Source organism: Cardiocondyla obscurior, linkage group LG07 (assembly GCF_019399895.1).
Source record: "Cardiocondyla obscurior isolate alpha-2009 linkage group LG07, Cobs3.1, whole genome shotgun sequence".
In the NCBI taxonomy this organism is placed as follows: Eukaryota; Metazoa; Arthropoda; class Insecta; order Hymenoptera; family Formicidae; genus Cardiocondyla; species Cardiocondyla obscurior.
The window spans coordinates 4,826,310-4,839,718 of NC_091870.1; the positions used below are offsets into that span (position 1 = coordinate 4,826,310).

The 13,409-nt window shown below is 42.2% G+C and overlaps 1 protein-coding gene across 4 annotated transcripts in view; it reads right to left on the reverse strand.

The window, feature by feature from the left end:
- LOC139104110 (fatty acid synthase-like) overlaps positions 1–13,409 on the reverse strand; it is a 317,124-nt gene that overhangs the window by 280,111 nt on the left and 23,604 nt on the right. Inside the window, exon 1 of one of the 4 annotated variants that reach the window (XM_070659344.1) lies at positions 2,990–5,703. The exons of the other annotated variants lie outside the window; for them this stretch is intronic. The gene's annotated coding sequence lies outside the window, so the exon portion shown is untranslated. Of the gene's footprint in view, positions 1–2,989; positions 5,704–13,409 lie in introns of those variants that run through there. 4 annotated transcript variants of the gene reach the window in all.

Consider the following 13,409-nt stretch of genomic DNA (forward strand, 5'->3'; position numbering starts at 1 on the left):
CAGGAACGGTGTTCTACAGCTCCGACGTCGCCTTTTTATACGTAAAAAGGGTAGACGCCGGGGGTTCGCGGTAGAGTGCTTATCGCTCGCGGCGCGATCCGGAACGAGGAGCCGCGGTGCCGTCGGTTCACTCGGGTTTGTTCGAATATTTCCGCGCGTGTTAGAGCGCTCCGCGCCCTATATTCTTCACCGGACGGCTGGTTGGTTCGGCGGCATCGGCGGGTCGTCGGCCGGGAATGATGCACCGTCGGGGTGCATCGTTACAATAGAAAACGTTTGGGCGCAAATGGTTCAGCGATGGAGACCACGAAGGGATAGGACGATAGCAGCATTGGTCGACCATGCGAAGGAAATTTGGGAAGGACTTCGGTTCCAACCAGACTTTCTCGCAAACTCGATTGATTCGATTCCTAATCGTCTCAATCAAGTGATCGACCGGTCCGGATACTGGACAGATTATTGAAGTCTTCCTCTGCAGTTTCGCCCACGAACGGCCCTTTTCAAAGCCGACAAATATTTACGATTGATCGGCCTACTCAGGATATCAAATTATCTTTCTCAAGACATAAAAAATTCAAACTGTCTTTTTCAAGACAACATTAAAAGTTTTACTTGTCTTTTTCAAGACAGCGGCCGGAATTATAAATTGTCTTTTTCAAGACAAGATTGAATTTAAAATATAAATTTTATTAATTAAACATATTTTTTTTCAAAAATAATATTCTAAAAATTTGTTATCTCGTCGCTTCGCGGCTTCGCGGCACACGTTCGCGCACGCTACAGTCGGCGCAGACCGGAGAGACTAGTGTACCGCCGAACGCTATCTTTGGTTTAAATGGAGTTAATGGTATTTGTGTGATACTTGCAATTTGAAATGTCGTTGCTAACATATTAATTACGTTTGCAATATTGAACGATGTCATATTAAAGAAAATTCTAACCAGAAAAGATCACAAACTTTTTAATATAATAATGACAGATTGCTGCCTTAAGTGAAGCTGGGAATAATATTTCCAACATATTTATACATATCAAGAGACGCAATAAAACTCATTTTTATTAAATAACTTGATATTATTTTTGTTCACAATAATGTAATATAGTGTTATTCATGTGATAAATAAAAGAGTTAAAACATCCACATCAAATTAATCGGAAAGTTTGACAAGATTATCGACACAACCTGACTCCGTTTTATTTTTGTTGTTATTTCTCGTCATTCTACAAATCACGCAAAGTTCACATTTACTTTCAATTTCATGATCAGTCACTCGAATTGAAGTACAAACAAAAAAGTTTTATATTAAAGATGAATTATTGCACACAAAGTTTCACAATGTTAAATATTTAAAGATTTTCTAACTTTTTTGGTGGAAATCTTATTATTATTATTGAGCGTATTAACCTGATTAAATCGTTCTTATAATGAAAAGCTTTAAGCATATCAAGTAACAAATAAATTAAAAATTTTTTAGTCGGGGCTCAAAAATAATTTTTACGAAAATAAAGTATTTTCATATGTAGAGGTTTTTCAATACAACTCGAAAACTATTGAAGATATCAAAAAAAGTTTTATACAAAAGTTTTATAGTAGAAACACCTCCGTTTAACTGCAATAATAGAATTAGAAAAAAAATTTTTTTTTATAATTTTATAAACAATTTTGTTAAAAAATTTTTTTTATCTAATTCTCTTACTGCAGTAAAATATAGTTGTTTTTACTATAAATCTTTTGTATAAAACTTTTTTTGATATCTTAAATAGTTTTCGAGTTATATCGAAAAAAGCAAATAACCCTTTTATTTGTAAGGGATGATTTCACCCCTTTAAAGTGAAATTTAGCACAAACAAAAAATAGTTTTGTGTTACGGATGAATTACTCTACATGCACACAAAGTTTCATATTTTTTTAAATTTCCGGGTTGCCTAACCTACCTTGTTAGTTTAATTTACTTAATAATTAAATCAGTAAAATGGCAACTTTGACAAGTGGTCTTACATTGACATTGTGTGGGGTTCGAACTGTAGCTGAGCGAGCTAAGTTATCAGATCCGAGGTGATTATTTTCCACACGACCGGTAATCCAATGCAAAGAAGGAAATTTTTGGTCTTTGATTAATACAAGCTGAGGAAACTCTAACTGAGGCCCCTTATTTTCTTGCCATTTATGGCGCTCTTGAAGAGAGTTTAGATATTCTAATTTCCATTTATTCCAAAATAATTGGCGCATGCGTTTAACCACTTGCTAACGAATTAAACGATTCAACGATGTCACAAACGTCTAGTTCAGAAAAGCTATTAACGGGGTCTTCAAACAAAAAAATGGCCTGGACTTAAATAAGTAAATTCTGTCGGGTCGAAGCTCATAGTCTGCAAAGGGTGTGAATTTAATATTGCTTCTATTTGGCAAAGCACCGTTTGCATTTCTTCAAAATTTAAATGCGAACTTCCAACAATACGTGTTAAAAGGGTCTTAGCCGATTTGATAGCCAACTTCCACAAACCGCCATAGCGAGGAGCATTCGGCGGAATAAAGCTCCAAGTTATTTGATTTTCTAATAAAAATTGCGCAATATGTTCGTGCACTTCGTCAAGCTTTAAAAGTTCATACAATTCGCGAATATGCCATTTGGCGCCAACAAAATTTGTTGTATTATCTGATTAAATATGCGTAGGTTTTTCCCGTCGGGAAATAAGGCGTTATAGCGCTAAAATGAACGCGACGATAGAAAGATCGCTTACCAATTCCAAGTAAACGGCCTTGGTGGCAAGGCATACAAACAGTGCAAGGTAGGTCTTGTGATTCGGCGAATTTCGACGCATTCCCTCGCGCAAGGTAAGAGGTCCTGCGTAGTCCATGCCGCAATGGGGAAAAAGACGGGATACGGAGACTCAAGCGGAAGGGAGGGAATCCATTAGAGTTTCTGAAAAGACCGGTTTGGCTTTAAAGCAATTAATACAGCGACCTAAAATCTGGCGAGTAACTGACCTTAGTCTTAACGGCCAGAATCTTTGTCTGACGTAGGCCATAGTAGCCTGTAAGCCAGAGTGTAGATTCTGAAGATGTTCCCGTTCTATAATAAGTTTGATGTTACACCGTGGTTCGGTGCGGTTGTGGGTCCGTTTACCGAAACGTTCGCCACACCAGAGAGGAGCCGGGTGTGGTTAACCGCTTAATGCATACCTCCGTGACACATACGGGCAACATTTACAGACAGAATTGTGCAGCTCCGTGAACGTCGCGGTCACTGTAATTTTATATGTCTCAAAATATTACAGCTCAGTATGGGGCACAGTTAAGAACTATCAGAAATTTAAGCTTTTAACGCGTTCTAGCCAGTATTATATTCCGGGAGCAATCACCTAAAGAGTATCAATCAATATGACTTTAACATAAACGTGCATTAACTGGTTAAATAAAGTTCTTCTTTCGTAAATACGTTGCACTTTTTATTCTTTCTGTTAATATGATACAGCTGATACGCGTCGCGTTACGTCGGATAAGAATGCCCGTGACGGCTTCCGAGCCGTCGCTCATATACTCCGCCGAGTTGCAACCTCAGCGAGTTTCGGCCGCGGTGGTTGACCGGAGAGGTTCGTCAACCATACTAGCTTTTTTTAATTATTGCATATAGGTTCATCGCCCTATTTCGACATTTGGCGATAATCCCGAAGTCCTTGCCGGATTGTGAAAGTGCAGGGCAATTTCCGAAATGGTTTACAACCAGAGCGCATTCTTCAGAATACTGCTCAGGTTACAACATTTCTCTCCCTTTGGGGAGAAAAGGGTCGAGGTTCTTATTTTCCTCGACTTGCTCTTGTTGTATAATATATTAATATTTTCGTATTCGCAACGTGGTAATTATTTTCTAAGTCTTTATTCATTTCGTCTAAGTCTACGCTTAATTGTAATAGTTCGCGCTGATTTCTTATGACAGGTCACGCTGAATCTGCCTAAGTGCGTTAGTAATGGCTGCGGTGTTATTCGTACGCGTTGATGTGTGTGTGAAATTGTATGTGGGAATATGCGTGCGTATTTCCCTTCCCCCCATCGAGGTATGCGTCTGTATGGTGACGTCCGGCGTGATTAATTTGCATACGCCTTTTATCTTAATTATGCCTGTGTGGCTTATTTTCGCCCTTTTTACTGGTTTATCTTTACAACGTATTTCTATTAATTGTGTGTCTACTGTGGAATAGATTCATGCTTGGAGTTCATTTAATGTTATCCACAGGCTTACATTTGATAATATATACCGCATTTCGCGTGACGTTGGTCGCATTTCCGGTTCTATTAGCGCGGTGATTTCGCATGGTGCGTTTTGTGATACTTGATATGATGGGTAGCTATTTTCGCATACGAAGATATCGCGATTATTTTTGCAGGTTTTAAGTTCTTCTGCGCTTAATATTATGTACTTATTATTATCATTATCTATTGCTACATATTCATCGGTGGTTTTAATTATCTTAAATAAGTTCGAGTGATCATGTACAGGAAATACGGTAACCTTTTTTAGGCTAAATTTAACGTAGTTTACTATTGAGAACTTTAATACTGCTACGAGTGTATAATAGCTTTGATAATATGTTTTGAATGAACAATTTTTTTTCAATGGTGTTCCAGTTTATTTGATTTATTTTGAAGGGAAAATGAGCTCCTCCTGATAAATGCGAAGTGGCTTCTAATAATTTTGAAATTATGTTGTTGATCGGTAATAATCGAGCGTTAAGTATTCCTGTTTTTGCGTGAGTAATAAAGTCAATCGTGTCTTGTAAGTCGGTCAGTAAGTCATTCGTTAGTATTCTCAGGTTGTTCATATATTCTGTTACCTCTAGCTGTTGCGTTATTTTATCTAACTGTTGACTCAGGAATGTCGTTGCATTCATTAAAATGCGATCGTGGTGCTCAAGTATAGTTTCTAATTTCTGTATATGACCAATTGTACTGTTGATTATTTTAATTTGGTTTTTTGCTACGTGTTGTATTGTCTGTTGATTTGTATTTAATAATTGTAATTGTTCCGTAATTCGTTTATCGTCTTCCGCATCTATTACACCGAACAATGTTTTCGCGGCTGAGCCTATTATATCTAGTAGGCCTTTTTTTGACCCTTGGTTTTCGTACAAAGATGTTAATCTATTTAATGCTGTTGTAACCTTATTATTTTGCTTACAAACTATAGAAAATAAATTGTGACATTTTTGTTATAATACTACACCGTTTTCTTTTTCGCGGATTTTGATACACATATTTTCTGCTTCTGTCATTTGTGTCTGTATTTTGTCGTATCTAGTAGTAAAATCTTCTGTGTTCGTTATTATCGCGATTGTCCAAGATGAATCCGAAAGTTGAAGTTGTCCGCAATCTTTATAGTATAGCCCGGTTTCGTGTGCGAACGGTTTTATTTCGAATGGCGCGATTTCACTCTTCCCTTTTGCCACGGTGAGCAAGAATCTGTAATTTTATATGTGAGTTGGTTTATGTGCTAGTGTATCGTAAACTGAATCTGATCGCAGGTAAGTTATTAAAATGTGTCAATTTAGCTAATTTTATGTCAGGTTTGATTCTCTTGAATAGTCAACGGTGCTATCGCCTGACGTTCCTTCAGTCTGCTACCGGAATTGGTATATAACTGACATATTATTTTTTCTTTTGTGTGATTAACGAGTGCGTAGATTTTTTGGTTAAAAAAATTTTTTTTTTGTTTTTTGTTACTTTAAATTTTAATTATGTGTTTTAATATTTTAGTGGATCTGTACTGTGTCGAGTGTACGCGAGTACGCCTGGATGTGCTTGGTGCGATCAAGAAACAACGAGAAATTCCTTGGTCGCCCAACACGTATAATTCACGCGGCTAGCGCGTGTACATTTTCGGTCGGTTCGGGTCCCTTGAGCCCGTCGCGAGTCAGTCGCTTTTCGAACTCTGTCGTGAAACATTCTAACAGTGAGCCTCGTTGTTTTCAGTATTGAACAACTCCGACTCCATCGAGCTCGTTTAAATCATTTTTCTTTTGTTTAAGTATCGGAACGGATCGTGTACGCGATTGCCGAGCCGCCTCGCGTTCACCGTCGCGCCAAGATCTCCATTTCGCGGAGGTTTCATGCTTAGAAATCTCGCAAGATTTCCGTCGGGTCGATCCGCGGCGCATTATCGGCTAAATCAAGATCTCCGATCGTAGTAATTACTTTTGCCGTTCCGAATCAACTTGTAAATAATCAAATCATTAAATAGTGTTTTTCTTTTATTGGTTTTAGAAAAAACTGCATTATATTTTTTTTTATTTCCTGCCGCGGACTATTTTCTACATTACGCGACACCCTCGTCAGGGAAGTCCTGGCATTCAGGCGACGCGAGCGTGATCGCGCGCCGCGTACCGTCGCGCACATCGAGTGTTCTGCTCCTTATGAGCCGGAAAACTGCGTTCTATGCGCTTCCAGGAGCGCCTTGAGATCCCGTAGAATGCTCTGGCGGCGAACCGAGCCGAAACTTAAGATACAGACCAGTCGGGATTTGGAGTCCCGTCGTGTAGAGGTTGTTCCTGACGAGTTCGTCGGTAAGTTTTTACATTTTTTTTTTTTTGTTGAGCTTTTGCTTGCTTAATTATTTTTATTCTTATATATATATATATATATTGTCACGTTATGCTCTCTCGTCTGAGAGAGAGAGTGTCGCGAACAAAAAGGAATGACTGTGCGCGGACGGAAAATCCGCGCACCCTCGTGACACGAGGGGTAGGAAGGGAGGAGGGGTCGTGGCTCCTCCGCTGTATCCCGGCGCGGGACGGCGTAATCCGGTTACCAACGAATTTCGGGGCGCCAGTCACGGGCCCAGCCGTGCCGATTCGATTCACAGAGGTTATCTCCTCTTAATTATCTCCGATACACTCCAACGGCCGTCGCGCGCGGGGGCTAGCTCATCCGAACGGAAAGGGGCGGGGTGTCACAGACGGAATTTATCGGACCGGCGGAAACGACAGCACCAAAAGGATAAATGCGCGAACAGGGCGATTATAATTTTCAGTCCGTTTATTAATATTCAACGGGACGAGACAAATATGCCGAATAACAAAAAAAATAACAAAATAATCTTAATCGTAAGCGGGCTTGATCTTCGCGCGATCACCTAGATCTCAGCTTTCGTCTTGGCTTCCTATTAGATCGCCATACGCATTTTCCTCGGATCTCGTTCTCCAGTACTTCTCGCGCCGGCCCTGAATGTTGAGGTGCCGGCCACGCGCCTCCCGTACACGCGGTGTGCTTTCGCGAGACCCAACGGTACACAAGACGTCACCCGTCAGATCGCCCGTCGTTAACGAAATCGCGGTAGCTCTTTCCCGGCCTCGGCCGCTGCCGAGGGCTCTCCGTGCGAACACGACGTACAAACGCTTTACGACCGATGGAATCACATAGCCCGACTAAACGGCCCTGGTGTTTCTCACGGGGTCCGACCACAGGACCTTAGACGCCCGTCGACGGCCACTCACTAACGCTACGCCCTTGTCTCTCGACAAAATCCCCCGAAAACAACAAAAAGGAACTACCGGGCCCGTGTGCCCGCTCTACGTGGCCGGGTATCGTCCAAAGCCGTGTCGGTCTCCCCGAGAGACAGGGGGGTACAATATAATACTTCCGCAGTGCGGGTGGAAGATCTCACCGAATACACGTCCGGCCTTCGGATCGTCCTCACTCTTTCGCACTCTCTCTCTTGCTCTCGCTCGTATCTCCCACGCTCACTCCGTCTCGCTTCCACTCAATCGCTCTGGTCGCACTCGCTCTCGCCCCAGCTACTGCCCGTCGTGTTCGCCGGTCTACACGGAAGAGAGCGAGGACCGCGCGAATTTTCGGCACGAGGCCCGGCGCGTCCCCACTCCCGTGCCTCGCGGATTTTTCCGCGCTACGTTACCGATTTCTCGCGGAAGCCGCGGCCCTTACGGCGCCCTTGCAATACCAGCCGGTTGGCGCGGGTTTCGGATAAGCCGTTATCGCAACAATTCCCCCCGCAGGTAGTTCTCGGCGCTTTTGTGACGGCCGCGGGGAGCTGCAACGAAGCAGCGAGAGCCGCCACGTCACAATACAGGGTGTCCGAAATATGATGTCCAATCTTAAATTTATGGGTAGGGACATAAAAACGGTGACGAAAAGTTCTGAACAATTTTTTAAAATTCTTGATCATTTTCGAGAAAAAAATTAAAATACAATACACGTAAATACACGTAAGAGTGATAAGGAAAACACGATTTGAGCGAGTGCGACAGATGACGGCGCGAATACCGCTCGCTTATCGTCACGTGCTGACTCCGCCTATTTTGTTTATAATATTCGGGCCGTCGTCTGTCGCACTCGCTCAAATCGTGTCTTCCTTATCACTCTTACGTGTATTTACTTGTATTATATTTTAATTTTTTTCTCGAAAATAATCAAGAATTTTGAAAAATTGTTCAGGACTTTTCGTCATCGTTTTTATGTCCCTACCCATAAATTTAAGATTGGACATCATATTTCGGACACCCTGTATATACAGGGTGTCCGAAATATTATTAGCAATATTAAAACTGTGGGTAGAAAGTTAGATTTGGAGACGAAAAGTCCTTTACGAATTTGTAAAATTCGTAACCATTATTGAAAAAAAAATTAATTTGTCTAGCGCAAGAGCGACAAGGAAACTGCGCGTGAATGAGCGCGACAGGCGAATGGTTAGGAATGGCGCCGTCGCCTGTCGCGCTCACTCACACGTGGCTTCCTTGTCGCTCTTGCGCTAGACAAATTAATTTTTTTCACGAATTTTACAAATTCGTAAAGGACTTTTCGTCTCCAAATCTAACTTTCTACCCACAGTTTTAATATTGCTAATAATATTTCGGACACCCTGTATATACAGGGTGTCTCAGCCCATGTGTAAAATCCTATACAGATAGGTAGGTCTTAGAGAGATAAATAAAAAAGTTATTTAACATTTTGTAAAATTCTCAATTGTTATTGAAAAAAAAATTAATTTGTCTAGCGCAAGAGCGACAAGGAAGCTGCGGGCAAGTGAGCGCGACAGGCGATTGGCGCCGTCGCCTGTCGCGCTCACTCACACGTGGCTTCCTTGTCGCTCTTGCGCTAGACAAATTAATTTTTTTTTCAATAATGGTTACGAATTTTACAAATTCGTAAAGGATGTAATTTACGTCGCTGTGCTTTTCCGTAATTTTATACGGGCCTATCCATAATGCGTCTAGTTTTTTCACTCTTGGCATGTTCGCGCGCTAGGTGGTTAGTGGCCCGCAATCTCTCTCGTAGTTCTTGCGCGTAGTCTTCGTATGAGTAGGTAATCTTTGGTGCGGCGGTTAGAGCTGTAGGTATTGTTGCTAGATGTCCGAATACTAACTCGAAGGGGGTGAATCCTGTGGCTGTGTGTGGCGTAGTGTTGTACGTGAACATTGCGTACGGCAGCCACTCGTCCCAGTCCGTTTGATCTTATTCAATGTAGTGACACAAATATTCGGCTAGTGTTCGATGCGAACGCTCTAACGCTCCGTTAGTTTCTGGATGGTAGGCCGTTGTTTGAATCTTATGGATTTTTAGTAATTTGCACATATTTTTAAAGACTTCACTCATGAAGTTTGTACCTTGATCGGAGAGAAGTCGCTCCGGTATTCCGTATTCTAGAACGATTTTAGTCACGAATACTTTCGCGACTGTTACTGCTTCTTGATTTGGTACAGGAATTGCTTTACTAAATTTTGTTAGTCGTTCTTGAAAAGTTAATATATATTTATTCCCGTTGTGCGACAAAGGTAGGAGACCTACTATGTCCAGGGCACATTTTCGAACGGTTTTTTCGATGTGTCGGTGATTACCAGCGGCATTTTTGTCTTTTTACTTAATTTATTTCGCTGGCAATATTCGCACTTCTTAATATAATTCTCCACGTCCTTGCTTAATCCCGGCCAGTCGTGGTGTAATTTGATGCGTTGCAACGTGCGACTGACACCTTGGTGGCCGCCCGTTGGTATGTCGTGATACTCGCGTAATAAGTTTGTCTTTTCTTCTTCTGTATACTCTCTTCTTTCTTCGCACGTGTTTAACTGACGTTCGCATTCTTGAGTCGGTGGATTTCTGCTCAGAGCATCGGCGTTGGTATTACTTTTTCCATCTTTATGTACAATTTTATAATCATGTTCTTCGAGTTGTAGTCTCCATCTAATTAATCTTGATCCGGGGTCGTTAACGTTGAACAATCACGTTAAAGGCTTATGATCTGTTACGATCGTGAATGATGTACCGAAAACGTACGGTCTGAAAAGTTTTACGGTCCAGACGATTGCCAATAATTCTTTTTCCGTGGTGCTATAATTTCTTTCCGCTTTATTTAATATACGGCTTGCGAACGCGATCGGGTGATTTTTGCCTATTTCGCCTTGTGAAATTATCGCTCCTATGGCGTAATTTGACGCGTTCGTCGTGATAATGAACGGTTGTGTAAAGTCCAGATAACTTAACACTGGTGCTGTCGTAAGCTTTTTTTTTAATAATTCGAACGCGTTTTGCTGCTCGATATTCCATTTGAATTTTTCGTCTTTTTTTGTAAATGCCGATAACGGTCTTGCAATTTTAGAAAAATTTTCAATAAATTTGCGATAATAACCGGCCAGCCCTATGAACGACTGTACGTCTTTTACTTTTTTGGGGATTGGAAAATTTTTTACGGCGGAAATTTTTGACGGGTTAGGTCGGACGCCATCTTTAGTTATTAAATGTTCCAAGTATAGTACCTCTTTGCGTAGGAACTAGCATTTGTCCAGCTGTAATTTAAGATTATTTTTACGTAATTTCTTAAATACTTCCTCCAATCTTTTATTATGTTCGTCCAACGTAGGCCCGAACACGACGATGTCGTCTAAATATACGAGGCATTTGATTCCTTGTAAACCCGATAGCACCGAGTTCATCATCCTCTGGAATGTGGCCGGTGCGTTTTTCAGTCCGAATGGCATACGGTTGAATTCGTTGTGGCCTTTGGGCGTAGAAAATGCAGTTTTCGCTCGATGATCTTTATGCATTGGGATCTGATGGTAACCAGACGCTAGATCCAGTGTAGTAAAATACTTTACGTTGCCCAATTGGTCAAGGATTTCGTTCATATTTGGAATCGGGAAGGAGTCACCTATAGTAATATCGTTTAACTTCCTGAAATCGACGACGATTCGTAATTTTTATTTTCCGGAAGCATTAATTTTCTTGGGTACTACCAGTATCGGTGCATTCCATTGGCTGGAGCTTGGTCGTATAACGTTGTTTTGTAGCATCTTTTTCACTTGTTCCTTTACTTCCGATTTATGTTTCTCCGGTAATCTGTACGGGCGGCAGTTGATTGGTCGGGCGTTCGCTTCTGTTATGATCTCGTGCGATACGGAAGTCGTGCAGGATAAATAATCTTCCTCGAGGTAGAAAATGTCGCAAAAATTTTGGCATATTTCGGTTACCTTGTCTTTCTTTTCTTTATTTAGATGCGCTACTCGCAGAGGCTTGCGTACGCTTTCCTGTCGCCGCAGCACGTTCTCCATTCGCGACGTGTCGGATATCGCGAGCGTGCTGACCAAGCATTCGGATGGCACGGCTTCTATCTGTACGAGTGGAGTATTTAATTCTATTGGCTTTTTTGTAATATTTAATACGCTAATTTTGCAAGTATTTTCTTCCGGTTTTACTAGGCAGCTGCCGATAAAAACTCCGGGTTTTGGTTCCTTTGCGTAGACTATTCCTATTTGGTTGTGTGGCTCATAACGGCTTGTACAAAAGTTTCGCTTTGTGGCGGTAACGTGATTCGCGTGTACGGTTGTAATTTGATCGGCACCTTGTGAATTATTAATTGCCTCTTCTCTACGTCGTATACCGTGAAATGTGCTTTCAAGAAGTCCATACTTAAGATCCTTTTGTAATTTATGGGGATTGCATCGGGTACGACGTGCATGCTGTGATTGATGTATCGGTCCCGTAGCCGGATCGTCAACTTTGCAATTCCTATGGTGTGAAGCTGGTGGCCGGTCACACCAGTTAATGCCGTAGACTACATGTATATTGGGGTGTCTCCTGTTAATTTACCGACTTTAATGAGGGTGACGGCGGTCCCGGTGTTGAGTAGGAAAGTATATCTTCCGTCTTGCGATTCCTGCACGTTGAGAGTGACCAAATCGAAGTGTCGATTTGCATCTCCCCCGGTCAAATGAGATATCTGATACGCGCTAGCCGCTCGTATTTCCGGGACGTCTGTTTCGTTTTCATCTCGCGCGTTGTTCACTGTATCGTGACGCGTGTAATTCTCCGCGGTAGTTTATGACACCGGAGCCGATCGTGACTGTCGGAAATCCGATCGCCCGTTGTGTCTGTTTGCGGAACGCGATTCGGTGTTTTGTTTTAATTTTCGACATTCCTCGCAAATATGGCCCAGCTTGTCACAGTACGAACAGTGTTTGGTCGTCGTATGGCATCGCGGGGAATGTTCCGCGCGGGGCAGGCTGAAACGTTGGGCGAAACGGTTCGATCGGCATTCGAAATCTTGGTGCCCTTGTTTTCCGCATTTTTTGCAAGACGGCACAGGTGGACGCCCTGAGGAATACGTAAATTTTCTTTCAATAAATTCGCGGGGGACCATGTCGCTTTGTCTCTTTTCAGCCGTGGCCCCACCTATGAGGCTTCCTGCAGAGTTGTATAATTGCGGGAATGTACAATAATTGAGATATGCGGAAATAGACCGTTTTGAAAATTCTGCAGGACTTGCTTCTGCAATGAATCCCATATGACCTGTTTTTGATCAACCGAATAATGGGCGTCTTCGCTGAGTGCGTCGTAAAGCTCGGACGCTAGGTGATCCGCGCGCGTACCAATGGCTTGGGCGCTCTCGCCCGATTGCTGACGCAGCTGGTTGAATTTCAGCTGGAGGTACGCGGTTTCACGTCGATGCACGTAATTAGCTTCTATTTTTTTATTAATTGCTCGAAATCGGTGATTCTTTTAGATTCGAATCTTGACAGTGCGCGTTCCGTTAATTTAGTATATAGGATGGCAGCTAGTAACTCGTCTTCTTCTTCGGGGTCGATTTTCTTTGCTACGTATTCGCAGGCTTTTACAAATTTCTTAACGTTATTTTCGTTTCCGTCGAACGGAGGAATGAAATTTATGGCGTGTTGCAGAATGAGGAAATGCCGCGGATGATTTAGCGAAAATCGGACATCTTCTCGTCGATTCTTCGTTCTTTGGACAGATATGTCGAGGGATCTATTCGAACGGATGCCGTATTTTTCCGCGAGTCTCTCATTCTCAATCCGATCTATACGCGTTACCATTAATTGCATAGCATCTAGTAAGGCTCGATAGCCTCGTCCCTCGGTGCCAGGCCTCAAGTCCGTGTAATCGACGAGGA